Here is a 24,602-nt window from a genome sequence, read left to right on the forward strand (position 1 = left end):
GACATAGTACTATACATAAGTGACCCCAAAAATTCTACCAGGGAACTCCTACAGCTGATAAACAGCTTCAGTAATGTGGCTGGATACAAGATTAACAAAAAAAAAAAATCATCCTCCTATATAAAAATGATAAACCAGCTGAGAGAGAAATCAGGGAAGCAACATCCTTTACAATAGCCACAAACAATATAAAATATCATCGGGTAAGTCTATCCAAACAAACATGATAAGAACTTTAAGTCTTTGAAGAAAGAAACTGGAGAAAATACCTACTCCATTTTTTATAAGAACATCAAACAATTCAACATTGGATTAGAGTTTAGGCAAATGAATTTGTTGAACCTTAGTTACCCATTAAAAACTGTATCTCATAGGAGTATGTTTTGGTCCAATTGTGATGTCACAGTAGAATAGCATAGACTTGGTAATTTATAAACAATAAAAGTCTATCACAATCCTAGAGAATAGAAAGTTCACAGTCAAGGTATCTCATCTAGTGGAGGGGTTCTTTCTGCTTTCCAACACTGTGGAAGACATATTATGGGCAAAAGAGAGATGAAGGGCCCAAAGTACATTTACAATAAATACATTCTTGTGATAGGGAATCCACCTGCCAGAGCAAAATTAACACATTTGTGAGAGCATCGTACTTGTAACCTAAACATATTTTCCATTTCTCACCATTGTTTCATGGGAGTTCGAATTTCTAGCAGATGAACTCAGGAACCCAAAGTAAAGCTGAAGAAAGCTCAAGGATCTGTTTCCAAGGAAGAGAATGCAAACATAAAGCAGGGAAAAATTAGAACTACAAGGAGATGTTTTGTCCCCATATTAAAGCTGTGGAAATGAACTTTAGCAACATATGGTAACTTAAGAAACTTAGTCTTGATCCTGTTCAGATAACCATAGCTGCTGTGAGTTTATGAGTGCAGTAGCCATGGCATGCCCAGAACAGCATTTCACAGAGCTCCTTCCATCCTCCAGGTCTTTCCTCTTCCACTCTCTTCCCTGAGCACGGTGTGTGTGTGTGTGTGTGTGTGTGTGTGTGTGTGTGTGTGTGTGTGTGTGATAAATATGTCCCATTTAGGGCAAACCAACCAAAAAAAGAGTTCTCAAGACCCCACCATTTACAGAGGAACTGTTGCAATTGATAACTATGGGGGGGGGGGGCGGCGCATCCTTCTTTGAGGATGTGGACACTAGCTAGGTTACCAAGATCCAGCGGATGGTTCCACATTCACACAAGCACTAATTGGACTTAGTGGATTATTTTTAAAAAGAAAAGAGAAGAAGATATGAAGTTAAGTGGGAATGCGTTAGGAGGGATCTAGGGAGAGTTGGAGGGAAAATGAAGAGTGGATATGATTGTATACATTTTAAAACCTAGAAAGGGAAGGGGAAGGAAGGAATGAAGAAAGAAAGAAAGAAAGAAAGAAAGAAAGAAAGAAAGAAAGAAAGAAAGGAAGGAAGGAAGGAAGGAAGGAAGGAAGGAAGGAAGGAAGGAAGGAAGAGGGAAGAGGGAAGAGGGAAGAGGGAAGGAGGGAAGGAAAGCCAGCAACAGAGAGAGAGAGAGAGAGAGAGAGAGAGAGAGAGAGAGAGAGAGAGAGAGAGAGAGAGAGGGAGAGATGAAGGAAGGAAGGAAGGAAGGAAGGAAGGAAGGAAGGAAGGAAGGAAGGAAGAATGAAAGAGGAAGGGAAGGGAGGGGGAGGGAAGGAAGGAAAGAAAGAAGGAAGGAAGACTGGACTTAGAAACTTATTTGTGCTGAGTGATATACTCATTCTATCCCATGTTGGCTACCTGCTGCTCCTAGTGCTCCTAGGATGAATATATTAATGTGTGAGCAAACATACAAACAAGCATGCAAATCTCTAACTGGTCTAGAATTCCAAATTTTTGATGCACTAATTTATATATGCTCTCTCTTTAGTCCTAAATTGAACTGAAGGATGAAATGAAGGAAGGTTGTCTGTTTGTCTGTCATTAATATTCATTGAAAGAATTGGAATCTCATACCCCTCATTTTACAAAAGAAGAGCAATCTGTCTGTTTATCTGGACACTGAGAAGCTGAGGAATCTTCATGCCTAGCTCATCTCTTGCAGATGACCTGAACTTTCTGGCCATTTGGATTGCCAAGCCCACCAAGCAGGGGTCATGTCCAACTCTGTGTTTGTAATAGCACTTGACGTAATGCTAGATGATAAAAATGTAATTTAGCATTAGCAATGTGAACAAGTTTGTCATACTTAACACAAAGGAAAGATTATAGTCCCATGTTTGAGGAAGTGAGGTTGGGATAAGAACAAGAAGGCAGCAGGTCCTACAGTGGTTAAATTATCAAATATTTATCGAGCCTCCAACTATGTGCCCATTGCTATGCAAGTCACTAGTGAGAGTGGTAGACCAGTTAGCCCATCCCTGCTGCTCAGGAAGGAAGCTTCAATAAGTGAAAACTTAGCTCCACCCTGTGAGAAATGTAGTGTGTTCCCAGTGTTCAAAATTGCAAGGTCATGAAGATCAAGGCAGAAATAACAAACTATATAGACCAGTACCGATGCCATAACAAAATGTAATGCAGTACCCCAATTTGGTTGTTTAAGTAGAAAGAAGACTGCACTGAGTTGGTGTGTATGTGTGTGTGTGTGTGAGAGAGAGAGAGAGAGAGAGAGAGAGAGAGAGAGAGAGAGAGAGAGAGAGAGAGAGAGAGAGGAGAGAGAGAACTTCTTGGGCAGCAGGATCTTTTCACATGTAATGAAGATGAATCCCCACTGCTTTAAAGTGTGCCATAAAATAAATATGATTTATAAGTCTATAAGAAGAAGGGAATTTGTACACAGAGACAGATACCAGAGAAAGATCACCAAAGAAAAATGAAAATTTCTGGCATCCAACAGAGAAAAGAAATGCAAAACTTTCTGAGAGTTTTCAGAGAGAGTCCAGTCCCCTGCCATACTTGATTTTAGACTTCTAACCTCCAGAACTTGTTTCAGTCTATAAATGCTGTGATATTTTATGGAAGTTTTAGAAATTAATTAGGGACATTAACAGAAATAAATGGAAAAATCCAAATAAAGATCAGAGTTTAGCAATCGTGGTGTACTAACTTTTGGACTGTCAATTTGAAAATCCTCTACCACCACACTGTAAGATGTTAACATAACAGTAAGGCAAACTTAATGAGGGGTATACTGGAATGTTGAGCACTATCTTTGCTAATATTCTAGAAATATAAAATATTCAAATTAAAAGCAAATTCCTTTTGGAAAATAAAAGTTAATTCATTGACAATGTCCTTTCTGAATAGTGTGGAGTCTCTTCACTATGCTTGGTTCTCCCCAATATTAAAATAGAGGTAACAGTCCTACACAGTGTTGTGACATTTAAAACGTAATAATGTACATTAAATACTCAGAGGTCACATCTTTCCACATTTTTACTACATCATTATGTCAGCTCTTCCAAACTTATGTCATAATCCATTTATCTAGTCTATGAGCCTATCTATCCATGTCATTACTTAAAATGTTAACAAGCAGAGGACAGACATCCTTGAATGGCTTCTGGATCAACTGGATTCAGTTGAAACATTTCCACTGATGAAGGATCAAGGTCCAGCATTTTGTGGGTCCATTTACCTCACATGGAACACTTCAACTAAAACTCTAGGCACCTATGAATCAATGATCACATGACCAGTAGTTTGGAGATTGTGCTTAAAAGTGAGGTTAGTCTAGTGCATCAGTTACTTGTTTGATGAGAAAGTAGTCCATCCACATTTTGTTTCTAGGAGTCCTCATTTGCTTCTGAGGAGCCATTTTGAGTCTGTAGCCAAGTTAAGTTTCTAGTTTTAAAAAACAGAAGTTTCTGTGTCTCAGCGCTGGGCTTCACCCAACCCCAGTAACAATAGAATGTACTATAAACCAACCCCCAGAGCCACCTGTTCCCAGAAATGTTCTTTACCCATTGTTCTATGACTTACTTCTCTTAACTGCCTGATCTCAATTTTATAACCACACTTTGTGCAAAATCCCCCACCCTATGATTTCACCCTATAAAAAGGGCTTAAAAATTGGTTTGGGACTAATCTTTTGCACCCTGCCTTAAGAGGAGACAGCCCATGTACGTAAATAAAGTTTGCTTTAATTTGACCATGATTCGGGACAGTCTTTCTCCTTGTGTCTGTAGGATTAACACTAATTGTTGTGGTGAAATATTTGATGAAAATCAACTTGAGAGAGGAAGGAATTATGTTTGATTCCTGGCTCAGAGAACAGTCCATCACGGCAGGAAAGCATGAACTAAAGAATGGTTCTTAGCTATGACAGCAAGAGTGTAAGCTGCTTCCTCATGTCTGGGCAGGCCAGGAAGCAAAAACTAGACAGGACATGAAGCCAAGCTACAAGAACCAGTCTCCAGCTTCAGCTAGGTTCTGCTTCCTAAAGTTTCTGTTATTCACCAGAAAAGCACCACCCACTGGGAACCAAGGATTTAAACACATGGGTTTATGGGGACATTTCATATTCAAACCAAAAAGCTTTCTTCATCTCATTTAAGTTGTTAATGCGGTAATGACTAGGCAGAGTCAAACCAAGATAGACACAATTCCTACCTACATGATGCAATAGTGGCATCACTGGGTCATTTGTTATACATGGCTAACCTCACTTCAGTTCTTCTGTCTGGAAAATATGAAGATGTCTTCCACATACTACAGTTGTTGTAAAAATTAAAGAGTCTGTGCAGAATTAACCCATAAGTCTTTTGATACAGTGAGTGTGGTGGTATTTTATCTGTGTCCCCCAATAAAGTTTATCTGAGGATCAGAGGAAAAAGCCAGACACTAGAGTAAGCATAGAGGTCAGGCAGTGGTAGCATATACCTTTAATCCTATCACTTGGGAGGCAGGGAACTGTCTGGATCTCTGTGAATTCAAGGCCACACTGGGAACAGAGCCAGGCATAGTGGCACATGCCTTGAAATCCAACACTAGTTAACCATAAAGGTCTGGAGATCTGTACAGACAGTCAGGAAGTGACAGAGCTGGGCAGGAAGAGGAAGTGATGTAGCTGGGCAGAGAGGAAATGAGATGCGGAACAGAAAGGCATATAGGCGTGGGTATACAGGAAGTAGCTCTTTTTGGCTGAGGATCTCCAAGTGGTGAGAACATGGCTGACTTCTTTCTGCTTTTCTGATCTCTTAGGTTTTAACCCCAATATCTGGCTCTGAGTTTTTTTATTAATAAGACCATTTAGCAATTCATCAGCAAGTGAGCATTAGCAATGGTGTGTGTGTGTGTGTGTGTGTGTGTGTGTGTGTGTGTGTGTGTGTTTCTGCATTAGCATGTGTCTATGTTACTGTTATTAACTGGTAGAGTAATGAACACTGCTGGGAAAATAATCTATGGATTTTGCTATGATGCAAATCCATTCTACTGTCTTATAGATACCTACAGGTTCCTAGAAAAAATTATATTAAATCTGTTTCAGCTGTCTTACAGATACCTATAGGTTCCTGGGAAAGGTTCTACTACTGTATTAAGAAACATGGTCTGACGAAAACTTAACAGTCCCCAGAGTCCATTTTTTGACCTCACCCATTTTTTTTAGCATATTTTGCAGTTTCCCTCCCTCTGCCTGGGCCAAGGGGCTCCCTAGATATGCCAGCCCCTGTACCAGCTGGCACCAGCTCCATCATCCAACTGAGGATGCCAACTGAGATGAACGTACCCTTACCTCCAGAGAAACAGCAGGTATGACGGCTCATGTACCCCTAAAAAACACATCATCCCTCAATTCACTGCTGGTACCACCTCTCCAGGCTCAGGTGGGCACGTGCCCAGCACCTGGAACCTGGTTTTCCAAGCTGTACTAATGAAGGGCATACCTGCTCTTATGTCTCACTCATTTGCTCTTGACTCTTCTGTACAACCAGGGCACTTCTCTGTTCCATTCTTTCTGGCAGTTATCACTCTTCCTAAGGCTAGCCAGCTCATAAAGATATAAGTTTTATATATAAGTTATCATTGGATAACATTCTATTTTCTTTTCTCTGCCTAGCAACCTGCCCTCTCAGCTCACTCAAGGAACAGACACCAGAGATTCCCATGATGACAGCTAGCAATGCTCCTTTATTCATGCCTCCCGATGTTTTGACTCCTGGCTTCCCTGCTCCCCATTTTGCCCCTTGTCAGCTTGAAGTAGCCTCAAGAATTCAATACCCTTGTTCCCCCATTTGCTCCTTAACTCACCTCTTTTTATAATAATCAAAATGGAGGAATGTTAATATTCTGACCCACCCCTTGAAATCCCACTCTTTGGCGCTGACCTGCCCCACCCTGCATCCTGATGTAAAAGCCTCATTCTAAGGAAGAACTCCACTCCTCCACATCTCTCTGTCTCTGTTTCTCTTTCTCTGTCTCTCTGTCTCTCTGTCTTCTACTCTCTTCCTTCCTGCATGAGGTGTACATGCCTCTCTTTCTCTCTCCTTTCTGTCTTTTCTGTCTCTTTATCTCCTATTATAATAAACCATTTCCGAGCAGATGCAGCACCTGGGTGTGAATGACTTTCCATGTGCTGCTGCTCCTGCTGTATCTGCCCAGCGTGTTCCCCTGCACGCGTGGGATACCCTCGGGGGTCCCCGTGTAATATATCATAATATGAAGAATCAAAAGTGCAGATCAAGTGACAGTGGAAGAGAATGGGCAAAGCTCCAGCAGAATTTAGGAATATTGTAAAGATATGGGAAGAAGGGGTGTTAGTTATTTAGCTGCGTTGTGTTCTTACCCTGCAAGGAAGTGTCACGAAACACGACAGAATCCGCTTATAGAGTTTATTAGAAACAAAGGATAGAAAGTGCGCAGGCCTGTGGGAGAGACACGTGCGTGGAGAAGGGGAGTGGGGAATATGGCGCCGGACTTTTAAAACCGGCTGGGGGCGTGGCCAGGTCACGTCACTACTCTACGTGTGTATGTAGGGCACATGGTGGTGCTTCGCGCTTACATCACCATGCAACGTCACGGGACTCTGATCACGCGAGACCCCTTGGCCCGGAACTTGATAGGTGGAGACATCCGGGCCCACCGGTATCCTAGCTACGGGACGCTCTTGATGCGGAAGTGGCTGGGCGGAAGTATCCGCCCAGTAAATGGAACCGTGTTGTGAACCCTTCAAGGGGCACCCAGGTTGTGAAGGGTAAGAATGAGGCCTTCATCCACACATTCCAACTCTTTGTCTCTACTTATTTATTCTCTACTTCTTTGGGGTTCTCAATGATGCCATTTAAAAGCTATTGGTACCCAGCATCTCAGAGGCCAAGCACAAAGGAAAGCATCCTCAGGCTTTTTTTTTGGGGGGGGGGTGGCCAGTCGAGAAAGAGTAATAAAGATAGGCAGTTGTGTTTAAAATTCAGTCTTTTACCAAGACAGATGGCCACATCTTACAGTAAATGTTAGGAAAGACCCAGAGCTCTTAGAGGCTCTGGCACTTCTGTCATAGCAGAGTGGGACTTTGAACACTCAAGGGAGCATGGAGAACATTCCAGCCTAACCCTGCACCCTTTATACTGTAGCACTGGGTGTCAATTCCTTCCTCCTGGCTACAGTGTGTATGAGAAGTGAGGTATGGAATGCTTTCAGGGCTTCAGAATTTTCTTTTATTAGACATGGTCAAGTTTGATCCTCTCAAAAGCACTGTGAGATATCGTTATCATCATCATTGTTATTATATAAAGACTCTATGGATAAGAAAGCCAGTACTGATAGTGTTGATATTCTTACTGACAATCTTATCATCAACAATACAATAAGAATCTAAGTTGAGCCCAGCAATGTGGTAGCACATGCCTAGAATCATAGCACTCGGAAAGTAGAGATGAAAGCATCAGGAGTTCAAGATTAACCTAGGCCTCAAGGAAAGTTCAAAGTTAGTCTAGATTACACAAGACCCTGTAAAAGAAACAGAGAGAAACAAAGTGGGTTTTCTGAACAAGAATTTCTGGAAGGAAACGGTGTCAGCCGAGGCTGATTGAGTGATTCAAGCTTCAGTAATGTGGAGTGGTTGGAATGTTGCTGGACCAAAACCTAATTACTATTTTATCTTAGGGTATCTTCAGCCCCTAAATAGCCATTTCTTGCTGACATCTAGCAGAAAAAGTTCTTTGGAATATATGAAAAATATTTTAGTTCCTACAAAAGAGCTAAGAATATTGTCAGAGAAATCTATGGGCAGTAGCAAATAGTTTCCCACCCCCATCCCACTTTGGTATAACCCGTCAGCAGGGTATACCCACCAATGTATTCATTTCTGACTTTGTTTTTTTTTTTTTTTACTATAAACACTTCATGCAACTGCTTTCACATAGTAACATGGAATTTGAAGTGACCTAAATCTGTGACCCTGGACTACAATGTGTGTGTGTGTGGGGGGGGGGGGCACAAAACTGCTTGACCACACAGTTGCCATGACAGGCTTAGAGGCCCAGGCACAGTTTCTGGCAGGCCACACCTGGACCCAGGAAAAGCCATGAGCTGCCCCCACCCAGTAGGTCTCATCTAAGAGGAAATACCTGACATTCCAAACATTCCCTATACCCCCCAGACAAATGTCAGCCAGTCAGGGTCCTGAACCCTGGAAATCCCCTCACCCCAACCTCTGCTATGATAAAAACCCCACCCTGCCTGGGCTCTGGGCTCTATGCTCTCACCGCTGGTTTTGGACAGAGAGACCAAACTCTGAGCTTAAAAATAAAGGCTCTTTGCTTTTACATACAGGATCTGGTCTCCATGGTGGGCTTTTGGGGGTCCCTGTGATATAGGCATAACAATATTTAGCAACTGAATAAACCATCCTTTATCCCTCCTTGAGGTAAGAGTTGTGTTTTGTGTTGACGTTATTACTATTTGCTGGGCAGTGCTGGGTGTTCCAAGCCTTTAACATTCGTTTGTTATTTAATTCTCCCTTGGCTCTGTGAGGTTGGTCATAGCACTAGCTAGTCTTACCCTGAAACAGGTTCAGGAATTGAGACGACACAGTTAGGAATGACAACAATCAGGACATGATCCCAGGCAGTCTTCTCTATAACTTATCTTCTTCCCAGTAAGCAATAATAACAAATGCAGTCCCTTGTTGAGCAAGTTCTGGAGATGAGTAAGGCATTCGCATAACCCTTCTCCTTAAGGACCCCACAGGCCAGTTACATGGGCATTAGGTCATTACAGTTCAAAGCAGTAACAAAATACAAGATGTGTTATGAGAGAAAGGGCAGGTGGAGTGGTCCACAAATTAAGATTCCTCTAGGGAAATGCCACATTGGGAGTGAAGGCAGCTACCTCTCAGGGACAGGGACAGAAGAAATATTCACTTCCCAGGGAAATGACTGTTTTCATATGCTTCTCCTGGCTTTTTGTATAATCTCTTCTGCAACTTGTGACTTTACTGTAGGCAAGGCATAGATGAACTGAGAGTCTCCCAAGCAGTTTGGGAGTAAACTACAAAGGTATTCGAATGTGGGGTGTGTGTGTGTGTGTGTGTGTGTGTGTTCATACAACACATATTTTGTATTATGTATCCTCTTTCCTTAATGCAGGTACGAATTTGGGCCTCCTTTGACAATAGCGACTGAGGTCAATGTCATTGAGGTTGGGCTGAGGCCCAGGACTCCCAAGTGCATAAGCCATGTTTCATTCTCTTCTTCACTCAATACACAATAAAAAGTACCATGGCTTGAAAATGATCTCAGCCAAATGGTATGGGTCTGTTTATGAAGATCCAGTCTTTACAACACAAAGAAACACATTTCTCCACCACACCAAACCAGCTGCAGCCTCAGTGCCAACAAGAACACATCAAAACCTCAACGTTCTGAACCAGGGTGAAGACTTCTCAGCTCTCCACCCCCAGACTCCCTCAGCTTCCACCCTGAGCGCTGCCCTGAAGAGGCACCAAGGCAAATTCCATTGCTCTCATTCAGCAGTAGTGGCCTGATTTAACAGGACCTCGAGTTCCATTGCTTTCACTAATGCAAACTTAATTGGAGTTCTTTTAATCCCCAGAAGGGATTTTCTCCTTGGAGCCTAGCATCAGCTCTGACAGGAGCATTGTGCTTGCTGGTGAGGGATCCTAAATTCAGGATTCCTGGAGAATTCCAGGAATGTAGCAGTGCAATGAACACTCTATATGGACATCAGCTAGAGGCTTTGAGCTAATCTCCATAGAAATGCTTTTGGAAAAACAAACAAACAAACAACAACAACAAAAAAAAAAAAAAAAAAAACATGGTTCCATATCACTGTATCTATTCTCTTTGGGTTCATGGATTTCTTAAACTGTGCTTTCTCCAGTAAAAATATTTGAGGGCCAAGGCAGATGAGATTGCAAACAGAAAAGACAGAAGCTGGAATTTCACTCCTAAAATAACTTTTAAAATTCAGCTCTAAATTTCCCTGTCAAGCTCAGGGTACATGAGGTGAAACTACAAAATAGGCCTGCTTCAGTGTGACTTCCAAATATGGTTATAGCTGGCTTGCGGTTTTTTTGTGAATAATCACAAAAATACCCACCTCATGTATAAGCAGTAAGACAGAGAGACCCGAGGCCTCCCCCGGCAGCTGCTGCGGTGGAAGCCTGTCCTCAGATCCAGCTCCTCTGAGGGAAGCTGTTCTGTTTTTACAGAGCAAGAGGAAGAGGCCAAACCGCTGACCTGCCCTGTCTTCTCCCTGCCACATTATGTCACTCTCATACTGGTCTTGCATGACTTGGCAATTAGCGCGCGTCCACTGCAGGCTGGTTGCTCCAGGTCGCCGATAAGGGCACAGATGAGCTAGAGAAGCATAGTCAATTTGGCTCAAACCAAGGTGTCCAGCCCTAGCTACAGCCATAACTTCGTCACAGCCAGCTCTCCTCCCCATCCCTCTCTAAGTCAACTGGTTCTCTGGGCCTGGCCCACTTCTCTGAGCTCCTCTTTGCGGAGTCTTTTTGATCAGCTTCAATCAAGCTTCAGTTGAGCTGTCCTCATCCATACAGATCCATCCTCGGCGCTTCCTGTCAATCAGCGCTCGCTTTGATCTGGAGCTCTCAATGCAGAGTGACCTTTCCTTTCCTCCGTAGAAATCAGCATGGCACGCCTGCCTCTCACAGCTGTGATGGCTCCTCTCACAGCTACTCTTAATAGATCGCTTTTAGTACTAAACCTGTTCATCCGAGGGAAGTTATTCAGTGATTCCTCACCCCACCCCCACCCCTGCCGGGACAGGGAGCTCTGTCCGGACTTTTGTCACCATCTCCAGTTTAAGGAAAGGCTGGAAGCAGCGGTTTGAGCCTCACAGCTGCCATCTCCATAGCAGCCCTGTGAATCCAGAAAGCAACTGTGGACGGGAGGGGATGGGGCGCGAATCCTTTCCTTTGGGTCATTCCATGGCAACGCGTTTGGTCTTCAGATTATGTAGAGATAACTATAGTCCGGTGGCATTGATCTTGGACACATAGTTCAGGGTGAGAAACTAACGAGAGCAACGCATGGTAGATGTGATTTTTGTCTCTTTGTGTTTTCTAGCGCGGTCTGGAAAGAGTCAAGGAATTAGGAGCAAGCCTACCTGAGCTTGCCAACCGGCCAGCAGAGGGCGACTCTGGAAACAAATGAGTAGGAATAAAAGGGAGGCTCCAAGCCTGGGCTCCTGCCCCAACACAACCCATAAACATATTCAGTCAGCAGCCCCCAAATCGGCCCTCTGGAGGTGGAGGATTAGCTCAGCTGCTACTGTGAGCTCACCACAAACTTGAATTCATCCCAGAGAATTGATCTGATGTGCAAAAGGCCTTGAGTCCTTTCCTGTGTTGATTCTGGAGCCTGGAGCGGCTGACCTTACCTGTCAACCTCCACCACGTCCTCTAGTCAAACAAATCAATTCAAAACATCAGCTGCTAGAGGAACACACATACAGGTGGCCAGGTGGCAGGATTGAGCCTAGAGGGCTGAGCTATGTTCCTGCTGCTCTGGGTTTCAAACACATTCCAAAAATATAACTCTGCCCACACCGTGACAGAGTTGCCTTTGATAAAACACAATGTACAGTGTACGATGTTGACACATAGCAGATGGGACTTGGAGTGTTTGAAATGTGTTCTTGGTAAAAGAGAACTAGGCACAATACTTTTAATTTTTTTTTTTTTTTTTTTTTTTTTTTTTTTTTTTTTTTTTTTTTTTTTTTTTTTTTTTTTTTTGCTTAGAATGTGGACTCTCCCTCATGCGGCATACACACCCAACACAGAGAATGCTCCTTTCTTCTCATTCCTTTGTCTATCATTCTTTCCTTCTGTGACTAGGAGTCCATAGGATTCACTTCTCTCACTAACCAAATAAAACTAAATTTATTGATCATATTTCCCTCCCATCTGGCTAAAAAAGCAGCAGTGTGCTGCATACTGCAATGCCGTGAGTGTCCCTGGCCTGCAGGCAAAGCAGTAATGGGTCCAGTAATGGTGAACAAAGCTACGGCTGAAGAGGGTGGGCAGTGTTCCCTCAGCCACGCTACACAGAGCTGTAAGCTGAGTGGACAAGGTGGGTGTGCTCTGACCACCAGGCTTTAGGACACACCCCAACCCATCACAGCCTGCAAAACCTTCCTAAGCTGGTCACAAAATGTCCCTTCCAAGCTCTCCTGTAACTGTAGATGAGCATCTTTAAAGGGTTCAAATAAATTCAGGATGTTCTTGGGGAGGATGTCCACCCCCACACGCTTCTATTTCCATGATGGCATTTGTTATCCGCCAGATTGTACCCAACACTGTGAGCTGCTAGATCAGACCCTGTCATGATAACCCCATTATCGGTTTATTGGGTGGTAATAGATGTTACTGGGCACTTGCTCAAAAACAGTTTTCAAATGTAATTCATGCCAACACTTGATTTTCTTTTGTCCTGAGAGAAAAACAAAGAGAAAGGCAGAAGGGGAAGGGCCAACAAAGAAGCATGACTTGGAACCACCTGACTTTGGATTGCAACCAGACAGGCTCCTCAGACACCTGATGCGATACTTAGGGGAAAGGAAGACTTCAGAAGGAAGAAGGGAAAGTTTTGTTGAGTTTCTCAATGTCTAACCAGGGCCCTGCCATTCTAAAAGCTTTGTGGGAGTGGGGGAAGGTTGAAGGGGATTTTCTGGCTTAAGAAACTAGAATGCATCTCCCTGTCCATATTAGCACGTCTATCGGTGTCACTCTTGTTCAGTTCGTGTGGGTGAGACTTCGGATATGGCTTCTGACATTTCTAGAAGACACAGTCTCACAGAAAACACTCTGAAGTCTCTGGCTCTTACAATCTTTCTGCCATCTCTTCCACAATGACCCCTGAGCTTCCGGTGCAGGAGTGTGTTGTAGATGGATCATCTGGGACTGGGCTCCACAACTCTGCATTTTGATCAGTTGTAGTTTTCTGCAACAGTCTCAGTCTGTTGCCAAAAAAATGAGATCCCTTCATGGGAAGAGGACCATACTTATCTGTGGGTATAAGGACAAATATTTCAAATGTATTTAGGGATTGTACCGATTTAGCAAAATGGTGGCTGTAGGTTCTCCTCTAAGATCCATGACTTCACTAACCTTGGGTAGCTGGTTTGGTTTCCACCATCAAGCATAATTTCCCTCTTGTTGAGCAAATTTTATATCCAATTAGAGAGCTGTTGGCCACCATCAAGATATGTATACCACTAGGGTTATCATGCCATGCTGATCATTGTAGTTGATAACATCACAGCTGGGAAGGACTGTTGATTGCTTCCCTCCTATAGAAGCTTGCATGGTGCCAGAAAGCTCGAAATAGCCATCCCTAGAAACATATACATACATGTAGATGAATTTCTAAATGGTCTTATTAAATAAAAAAACACAGAGCCAAATATAGGGGTGAAAGCCTTAGAGAGATCAGGGAAATAGGGAAATCCACCAGCCAGCCTTACCTCACCAACTCAGCAGCTTCCAAATACCAGTTACTTCCTGCCTATCCATGCACATATGCCTTGCTGTTCTGCCATCTGATTTGCTCTCTGTCCAGCTACATCACTTCCTCTTCCTAAACAGCTCTGTCACTTTCTATCTGTCTGTACAGACCTCCAGACCTCCATGGTTAACTAGTGTTGGAATTAAGGCATGTGCCACCACACCTGGCTGTTTCCAGTGTGGCCTTGAATACACAGAGATCTTGCCTGCTAAGTGATAGGATTAAGAGCCTGTGCTACCCTGGCTGACTTCTTTGTTTACTTATAATGGCTGGCCTTTTCCCTCTGATCTCCAGGCAAGCTTTATTTATTAAAGCACAAGCAAAATATCACCACATTTCAGCACAAATAAAATATCACCACATTCCCCCTTCTTTGTCTAATAAAAATTCTTTTAAAAAAGTTATAACTAACATAAGAAAAATTATATACAATAAGTACAGTAACTATATACAATGTATACAAGCAATAAATAGATCAACAACATCTAATGTCTAAATGATGGGTGATGTCATTCTGTATGCTGTGAATATGTATTGCTCTGATTGGTCGATAAATAAAGCTATTTGGGCAATGATGAGGCAGAATAATGTTAGGCAGGACATTCTAACTAGAAAGGAGGAAGGAGAAAGACAGAACAGAGGAGACACTGCTAGCCGCCACCAGGAGAAGTACGATGTAAAGTTACTGGTAAGCCACAAGCCACACGACAAAGTATAGATTTATAGAAATGGGTTAGTTTAAAATATAAGAGCTAGCTACCAAGAAGCCTGCCATGGCCATAGTTTAAAAATAATATAAGCCTGTGTATGTTTGTTTGTGTCTGAGCAATTGCAGACATGGTAGGACACAGGAAAACTTTCAGCTACACATACAAGTAGCATTATACAGACTGAATAGGTTATATTTACGTATTTTGGAATATATATATATTTATATATATTTTATATATGTTTTTATACATACACACACACACACATATAGACATATGGGTGTGGGTGTGTGTTGGGTGTGGGTGTGTATGTGTTCGTGCACACATGCACGCACATGCACATGTGTGACAAGAATTAAAGAAAAAAAAGGCCATGAATTTGAAAGAGAGCAACAGGTGCTATTTGTGGGGAAGAAAAAAAGGGAGGAACTGATGTAATTATAATGTTACATCAAAATATAGAACAATGACTTTTAAAAAACAAAAGGCTGGGTGGTGGTGGAGCACACCTTTAGTCCCAGCACTCGAGAGGCAGCAGCAAGTGAATCTCTGAGTTTGAGGCCAGCTTGTTCTGCAGAGTAGGTTCCAGGACATCCAAGGCTACACAGAGAAACTCTGTCTTGAAAAACAAACAAACAACAACAAAACAAACAAAGAAACAAACAAACAAACAAATAAGCACGTAGAACTCCATGCCTGGAATATGATTATCGTAGTTGTTTTTCTAGCATAGCCTGAATGGATAATTCCTTCAAACAACTTTTTTTTTTCCACAGAGAAAAAGGAAATGTTATGAGTAATTAATTAACTTTTAGAGACAAGGAAGGGATTGTGAATGCCGCATTTTCTGAACAAGCCACTGAAAAGACAGGCTGTTTCTATTTTGCACACAGTTCACATCCTCTGTAGTATGTGACCAAGAGGATACTTACATTTTCTTTGACCTATTGGGTCATAGATGCTGTGACACCCAGCGTGCTCAATAAATGCTTTGACTCTGTAAAAGTTAAGATTTTTTTTTCAGACAGCCTTCTGGAGTCCATGAGCGTGGGAATAGCAAGGAGATGGGATGAGACTGTCCACTGTGACAACAATAATTATGATACCTAGAGCAATGGAGAGGAAACAAGATTTGAAAAGGAGCTGCACAAAAAAAGTCTTCTCATTTTATGGTGCCTATGGCTGAGTGGGGTGAGCCTGTCATGGCTTCAGTTCAAATCCTATCTTGAGCATGTGTCAGGATGATGATCAAAAAACTCAGAAACTGTAATTCAAAACAAAACTTTCTCACAATCTGAAAAATATCCTATGAATAGCATCCTGTAAATGAGGCTACAAATACAAGGCAGTAATTTATTATAAATAAGAAATTATGTGGTTCTCTCAGCGTGTTTTTGTTTTCTAATTGTGTGTGTGTGTGTGTGTGTGTGTGTGTGTGTGTGTGTTTGTGTGTGTGCTTCCTTGGGAATTTGTTCCACTATGATCTACTTGCACCAAATAAACTGTCCTTACGCAGCATAAAGCGGCTAGTGTTTTCAGACTGAAGAGTGATTTGCAAAGATCAATGAGAGTCCCACCCGAGGTAGTGGGACTGTGCAGCAGGCACCACATAAGAGTCAAAGACAAGGGTCTTTTCCTGAAAGAATGTATGTGCCTCACCCTCCTGCCAAGGAATCCGACCAACAGTGCATCATGCACAGCAGACTTGGTCTACGCTCAGCAAAAAGTAAATGGTTCTGACTAGGCAAAGCACAAAACATCTTCCCGCACGCTCTCATCCATAATAATGACAAGTCCTCCACACTGTTTCCACGGCTTCCACTGAGAAGCCAGATCTACAGATATTGGATTGAAGCAAAGCAGTGTGACAACATTGAGAGCAGCCAGTAGAGCAGTAGGGAAGCTCAGCCCACCTTACTGTGGATCTATCAGTCCTCTTCTCTGGGCCATTTAAAAACAAAACCTGTAAATTTTATTAGTTACGTGTTCCTCACATGACCTCCAGAATGTCCTTTTGTGGGTCTTCTATTTTCCAAGTTGTGCAAAATGATTTTCCAGGAACTACACTCTGCTATAGTCTACTTGTTAAACCAAAGCCAATTATATAATGGGCAATTTCATGCATTCACACACACATACACACACACACACACACACACACACACACACACACACAAGTACACTATTGACTGTGAACACATTTAGAAAATGCAAAGCTCCTAGATGGTAGTAGAGGTAGCTCACTGGAATAAGGCACATGTTCATACCATTAAAGAGAGGAATATAGTCATGTATAGCATGCACTATCTATACAACTGAAAGTACCATCCTCTTCTTACTCATTTTATCCAGCTCAGAGAAGTACACTGCTGTCATCTTCCACTGAGAGAGGGAGAAGGGAGATAAACAGAGAGAGGATGCTTTGCCAAGGTGAAACAGCAGAGCTGGATGCTAGCCCCAGGAGTCCTGCCTCCAGAGACTATGCAGTGAATGATCTCTTGTACTCTTCCAGAGCTATCACAGTGGGCTTTCAAGACTGTAACTCCATAGCCTTCTGCCGCATAGCTAGGGTCTGTCTCCTGCTATGGGAATAGTAAGTGCTCAATGAGTAGCTCTTTGAGGGAAGAAATGGTTCTTAGACCTGAGCTCTACTTCTGGCTCCATCCTACAGCTGTGGCAACACAGGCTTGGCAGAAATGGAACAAGGTACCTGGTGCTGCTGCCTGTAGCGGGAGGCAAATCCTAGCCAGATGATGAAAAGTTATGGAGTTGAAAAGCCCATTGCGGTTTCTGTGAAAGAGTGTGGGAGGTCACTGCCTGGATGTTTGAGGCAGACTCTGGGGTCAGCACCCATCTTTGTCAGATGTTGTCCTGAATAGCAAGCAGAAAACGGACATGAATCCTTCCTTCAGGACCCACACATGCTGGTGTGGGGACAGAAAATAAAGTCATAACAAATTTAGTGTTACATGCTGGAGTTTACATCACCCACTGAAAAATATGAAGCAGGGAAGAGGAAGGGATACTGGAGTGTAGTGTCACTGAAATTCAGAGTATCTTCCCATGCCTCCCTCCCCTGGTTGGCCGATCAAATACTACCACAGTATTGTTGTGACACCATAGGTTATTTATTAGTTATCCCCAGGGAGATTACCCTATTATCTAAGTAATGCCTCCCCTCAAAAATCAGATGGAGCATGACAAAGAAAAGAGTAGAGGAAGGAGGAAGGAAGCCTGGGAGTATGACAATAAAGCAGGAGCTTTGCCTACTTGCTGGAGGGAGTAATCAAGGAAAATATAAGAAGGAACATAAACTCGTGCCATTATTACCACAAATAAGTGCTGTTGGCAGCCAGTTCAGGAGCAGTGACTCCAGTCCAGAAAACACGAAGGACTGAACTTGCCAGTCAAGCTGAGGGAACTCATAAACAGATACCTCTCCATTGACTTTGAAAAGGAGCAACAGCTTGTTAAGACCTTGGTCTTGGACTTGGGAAACTGGGAGCAGAGAAAGCTGCAAAGCTTGCCTGGCTGTTGTGGTACATACCTGGATTTCCCAGCACTTGGAACACAGAGGCAAGACAATCAGGGGTAATGACCAACATGGTTAGATACAGAACTCATGCCTAGCCTGGGCCCAAAGGATATGAAAGAAAGAAAGAGAGAGAGAAAGAGAGAGGGGGAGGAAGGAAAGAAAGAGAGAGAGAGAGAGAGAAAGAGAGAGAGAGAGAGAGAGAGAGAGAGAGAGAGAGAGAGAAAGGAAGGAAGGAAGGAAGGAAGGAAGGAAGGAAGAAAGAAAGAAAGAAAGAAAGAAAGAAAGAAAGAAAGAAAGAAAGAAAGAAAGAAAGAAAGAAAGAAAGAAAGAAAGGCAGGAAGGAAAGAAAGGCAGGAAGGAAAGAAAGACAGGAAGGAAAGAAAGACAGGAAGGAAAGAAAGACAGGAAGGAAAGAAAGACAGGAAGGAAAGGAGGGAGGGAGGCGGGCAGGCAGGTAGCAGATCTAACTCAGACCACTGACACAGGATTGTAAAGCCATACACATGTATTGTTCTAAATCACTAAGACTGTAGGACTTTGTTGCATCAGAAATAGAAAACTGAAATGTTGACCTTTCGGACACATTTTAGGGAATCTCTCTCTCTCTCTCTCTCTCTCTCTCTCTCTCTCTCTCTCTCTCTCTCTCTCTGTGTGTGTGTGTGTGTGTGTGTGTGTATGTGTGTGTGTGTATGTAACAAAGGCAATGTCACCAAAGTTCTACGACCAGTTTTCTGTGGCAGAGGGTGTCTATATAAAAAGCCTGAGAGACTTTCTGCTTCCTCCTCTACCCATGGCTGCAGAAGCCTTTCCAGGCATCCAGCCTGGGCAACAACAGCCTTTTGAAGTACTGGAGAGCTAACTTCTTCTCTTGAGTTCATAAGTGCAGAATGTACTCATGTTCCTGACTGAGGATATTACTCTCCCACAACATCTACACGTCTACAGCTCTAGCCCACCTCAAGGAAAATCACAAGGAATCTCTATTCTTGGTTTGTTATTGCTCTTTTTTATTTTTTCAATTGTGTTATCAGAGACTAAATGAAGTTCACGATTTTAACAGTCTTTTTTCACTTTTAATTAATTTATTTATTTTGTGTGGGTGAAGCAGCCATGCACATGCCAGAGCATATGTGTGGAGGTTAGAGGACCATTTGTGTGGGAGTCATATGTCTCCTGCTCTGTGGGTGTCAGGAATCAAGCTCAGGTTATCAGGATTGGCAGCAAACAGCTTTAGCCACCAACTTATTGTACAGATCCCATTTTAATCATTTTTTAAATGTCACATCTAGTTGCACTGAATGTGATCACATTGTCGTACAGAGATGACTACCACCTATTTCCAGGATGTTTCTTCCTCACAGGCTGAAACTCCAGACCCACTAACAATACCCATAAAGAAAAATTAACCCTTAAGGGGAAACAGCCATAATATATATAGTATTTGTGCTTGCTATCACACTTGTTCAGCACATACTTAGAAAAATTAAATATTGGTGCCACTGTGCATCTAGTGGATGAGAGGGACTGTGGACTGTGATTTGTGTTTGTTCATTTTAAGACAGGGTTCCTTTGTATAACAGCTCAGGCTGTCCTGGAACTCACTTTGTAGCTCACAGAGATCCACCTGCCTCTGCCTCCAGAATGCTGGAATTAAAGGTGTGCATCACCACCACTTGGCCAGAGGATGCATTTTCATGAAGACCTTCCTATAAGACTCCAAAGTCAGTCATCTTTCTAACACGAATATTCAACAAGTAATTGTAAATACATATTCTTTTCTTTAACCACTACACTGTAGCTGCCTTTAAGAACCCAGCAAGGCAAAAGTTGACAGACATAACATTAACTTGCAGACACTGAATGCATAAAAATATTTATCTCAAGACTTCACTAGCTGCAGAGAATGTCTGCTATTCAGGAAATATATGGAAATTAAGATCAAAAGATGACATCACAAGAGGGAGAGAGTCTAATGAAATGGTTTTTTTTGGGGGGGAGGGAAGACATGCACTCATGCCTACAAATTCTAAACTATAAAACTCAATAGTTAGATGATTATAGATCTGCTATTACCCTCCTAATTTCCAATTGCTCACCTACAAAATGGGACAGCTAAGTGCTGCAACATCTTCACGTGGTTAAAACAAACTCCTGAAATGAAACATGTTCAAACTAAAAAGAATCGTATTTCCACCCCCAAGACATTTCCCCTTATCTCCTTCAGTTCAATAAATGTCTAAAAACAAGCAAACATAGTTTAAAACACATGCCACATTCTAATATAAATGATATTTATTTCAATATTTTGTTTTACTCCACTAAAATATAAGTTCCATGAAAGCATACATTTTGTTCACTTTGTTGATTGTTGTATGTCTATAGCAAAACTGTTTCTCAGTCTGGACACTGATATTCGGAGCAGGAAAGTCCTTTGTTACAGGGTAGTGTTCTGTGTACTGTAGGACACTTCTGACCATTACCCACTAGATGCCAATAGTAACTTTCCAGTTATAACAGGCTTAATATTTTCAGAGTGAAAAATCTCTTCTTCTTCAATATGAATGATCTAAAATAATGCCTGACCCAGAACATACAATCAAGAAGCATTTACTGAATGAAGATAGTAATATCAAATTAGTTAGCATGTCTAGAAAATACAGGACAGTTAGTTCTTGGTGCATGGTAAGCCATAGAGGAATACTACTAACAATAAATAGGTGTTTTGCTATTGTTGCTGTGTTTCTGCCTACTAATGGAGTAAGTCTTGGAGGCAATCAAAGTATTACATTGAGACTTAGGATTTGCCTCAAATTACCTTTAAACACAATCATTTTATAAAAGCTTCAATGCAGACACTCAGACTAGAAAGAGTTAACATGTTGAATACCACTGATTCATTAACTTGCTTTGCCACTTTAACGTGTTTTCACAGAGACCTCAGAACACATCATCTTCTGCTATTTCAATACATGCACATTAATTTCATATAAATGTGCACTGATCAGGAAGTCTGTAATTTGGCAGGGGTGTTTATTTTTATTCCTGTCTATTCCTGTTGGCTCATGTAAAACTGTTTGAGCAAGTATTCTATGGTGAATTATATCAAATGTACATTGATTTAATCTGCCCACATTCAGTTGTACAAGCTGGGCCAAAAAATAGAGAAAGGCATAATTTTCATTCAACATGAGCCCCTAAATGCAAGCCAATTACTTCATCTGGTGCTCAAGTAAAGCAACAGCAATCTGTTCCACCCTGCAGGAACAACTGGCCACAAGAGACTTAGTGAAAAGATGGAGTGCTGTGCACAGAACAAATATAACATATTTTATGATAGATAATTCTACAGAACATATAGTCTGAAACCTAAATTATTAAAAAAGAAAAAACTTAGAAAGGTCTAAGCCAATGTCCAGAGCTCCAAACTTCACAGATCAAGTGACTTAAAACTGATTTAAGATATCAGTGCTGTCCAAAGTGATCTGCTGATTCAGTGCAACCCTCCTTCAAAATCCTAGCTGACTGTGTGGGTGTTGGGAGTGTTCATGTATCCATGTGTGTATGTGTGTGCAGGCCTTGTTGTCTTCATGTCCACCTTGTTTGGGAGTGAATTCAGTACTGTGTACCCCATGCTATTTGGTCTATGAACTCTTGATATTTTCCTGTCTCTACTTCCAATCTTACTGAAGGATCACTGGAATTAATTTTTTTTTAACTTCCACTGTATTTAACTTTACAAGAGTTATGAGGATCCTAACTCAGGTCTTGATGCTTACAAGGCATTTGCTTTATCCACTGAGCCCTTTACCCACCTCTCCAGATGGCTTGTTTGTAGAAATGAATGTTCTTGCTGGATATTGGCAGCACACGCCTTTAATCCCATAACTAAAGAGGCAGAGGCAGGAAGATCTCTATGAGTTCAAGTCCAGCCTGGTATACATAGTGAGTTACAGGCTAGTTGGGGCTACATAGTGATACTGTCTATAAATAAATAAATAAATGAATAAATAAATGAATAACAAAATGGCACTGTTGGCACATGCCTTTAATCCCAGAACTTGGGAGGCAGAGGTGGGCAAATCTCTGTGAGTTCAAGACCAGCCTGGTCTACAAAGTGAGTTCTAGGATGGCCAGGATTGTTACACAGAGAAGACTTGTCTTGAGAAAAAAAAAAGGAAAGAAAGAAAGAAAAAAGAAATTGATGTTCTTATTCTGAAGTTCAAAAGATTGGCAAATGAACTAGAATGGGTCCTAAAGCAATCCTGAAAAAGAACAAAGTAGGAAAACTCACACTTCTCATTTTCAAAACTTACAGCAAAGTGCTAGCCATCAAAAGAGTAAAGCGGTGTTTAAGTCTAGCCACAGCAACTGCAATTAAGAACCCAGAGATAAAACAAAATGTCTATAGATAATGATTTTTGGCAAAAGTGTCAAGACCACTTAGTGGGAAAATATTCTCAACAAAGAATGCTGGGGCATCAAATAGGCACATGAGAAAGAGTGAGGTTGGATTCCCCCTCCCCAAATTAACTCAAACTGGATCAAAGGCGTAAATGTAAAACCTAAAACTGTAGAGCTGTTAGAAGAAAACCCGGGGGCAAATCAACATCATGTCAGACTTGGCAAAGGATTCTTAGACACCGGACTAAGATCGCAAGAAACACAGCAGAAGTAAAGGCAATAGACTTCACACAAGTCCTTGTGCTTCAAAGGACACCATCAAAAACAATCCAAAACATATGAAAACACACAGAACAGGAGAGATTTTTTTTTTTTAAGTTTTTTGAGACAGGGAAAAACAACACAGATATAGATGAGGACTGGCCATCTATAAGCCAAGGAGAGAGGCCTCAGAAACCACAGCCCTGCAGATGCCTCACATTGGGTCTACAATTCGGAGAAGCTAAAATGCTGCTATCAAAGCCACCCAGGCTGTGGTACTTCATCATGCTAACCCCAGCTGAGGCGTGCAGTGACTTTCCCTGGAGTGTGTCCATCAAGAACTCTAACACCCTGGATTGGGAATGTATGAGCTCTGTATTGCTGGGGCCAGGTCTTCAAGACCCTCTCAGATAGGACAAATTCCAGATGTTTTTGTCTCACATTGGGCCAGGTGTGACTTTTCCAAGCAGGACGCTGGTCTTGTTTTTCAGGTATGCTTCAGCAGGACTGGCACACTAGTAACAAGGAATCTGATTGTGTGACTTCTCTGTGGCATGTATGTCTTGAGGGTGCCCATATCTGAAATGGGTAAAAAATGTTTAATTAGTTATATTTACTCAGACTGATGATTTTTATTATAATAAAATTATTGCTTTTTTATATCAATTACCTCCACTGTAGACTACTGGCAATGGTCGAGAGGGTACCTGAGTTGACTTGCTCTGGTGATCAGATGGCCGAACACCCTGGCTGTCATGATAGAACTCTCATCCAGTGTCTGATGGAAGCAGATGCAGAGATCGATGGCCAAGCCCCACGTGGAGCTCCGGGAGTCCAATCGGCAAGAGAGGGGGGTTGTATGAGCAAGAGATATTGAGATCACGATTGGAAAAAGCACAGGGACAAATAGCCAAACTAGTGGAAGCGCATGAACTGTGAACCAATGGTGGAGGAGCCCCCAACTGGATCAGACCCTCTGGATAAGTGAGACCGTTTATTAGCTTGAATTGTTAGGGAGGCCCCCAGGGAGTGGAGCCAGGACCTGTCCTTGGTGCATGGGCTGACCTTTTGGAGCCTGGGGCCAATGCTGAGACACTTTGCTCAGCCTTGATGTAGGGAGGAGGGGACTGGACCTGCCTTGGCTGAGTCTGCCAGGCTGGGCTGACTCCCCAAGGGAGACCTTGCCTTGGAGGAGGTGGGAGTGGGGGGTAGATTGGGGCAGAGGGCTGGGGGTGGGAAGAGGGAGGACGGGGAATCCATGGCTGATATGTGAAATTAAGTTAATTATAAAACAAAAATACTATAAAAAAAAGAAATATTATGGCAACAAATATATAAAATAATGTATAAATATTATAATAAATGTATAAAAATATAATAAATATTAAAATAATTGTTTATAATAAAATAATTATAAATCATTTTTATTCCTGAATGCACTGCAAACTTTGTTTCCTTATTTCTGCTCCAAATGCTACAGTAAGATAACTAGTTTATGAGGCAGAATAATTTCAATAATATTTTTTATCGAAATTCCCTCAAAGAAAGGGGAAGAGAAAGTGAAAACACAGGCATATATGTATATGTGTGTGTGTATATATATATATACATATACATATATATGAGTATGTGTGCATATGTACTTACACATATTTTTTCTTTGAAGAGGACAGAAGTGTATTTTTATTCCAGTAGTTGTGAATGTAAAGA

The sequence above is a fragment of the Peromyscus leucopus genome, chromosome 16_21 (genome assembly GCF_004664715.2).
Source record: "Peromyscus leucopus breed LL Stock chromosome 16_21, UCI_PerLeu_2.1, whole genome shotgun sequence".
NCBI classification, from domain to species: domain Eukaryota; kingdom Metazoa; phylum Chordata; class Mammalia; order Rodentia; family Cricetidae; genus Peromyscus; species Peromyscus leucopus.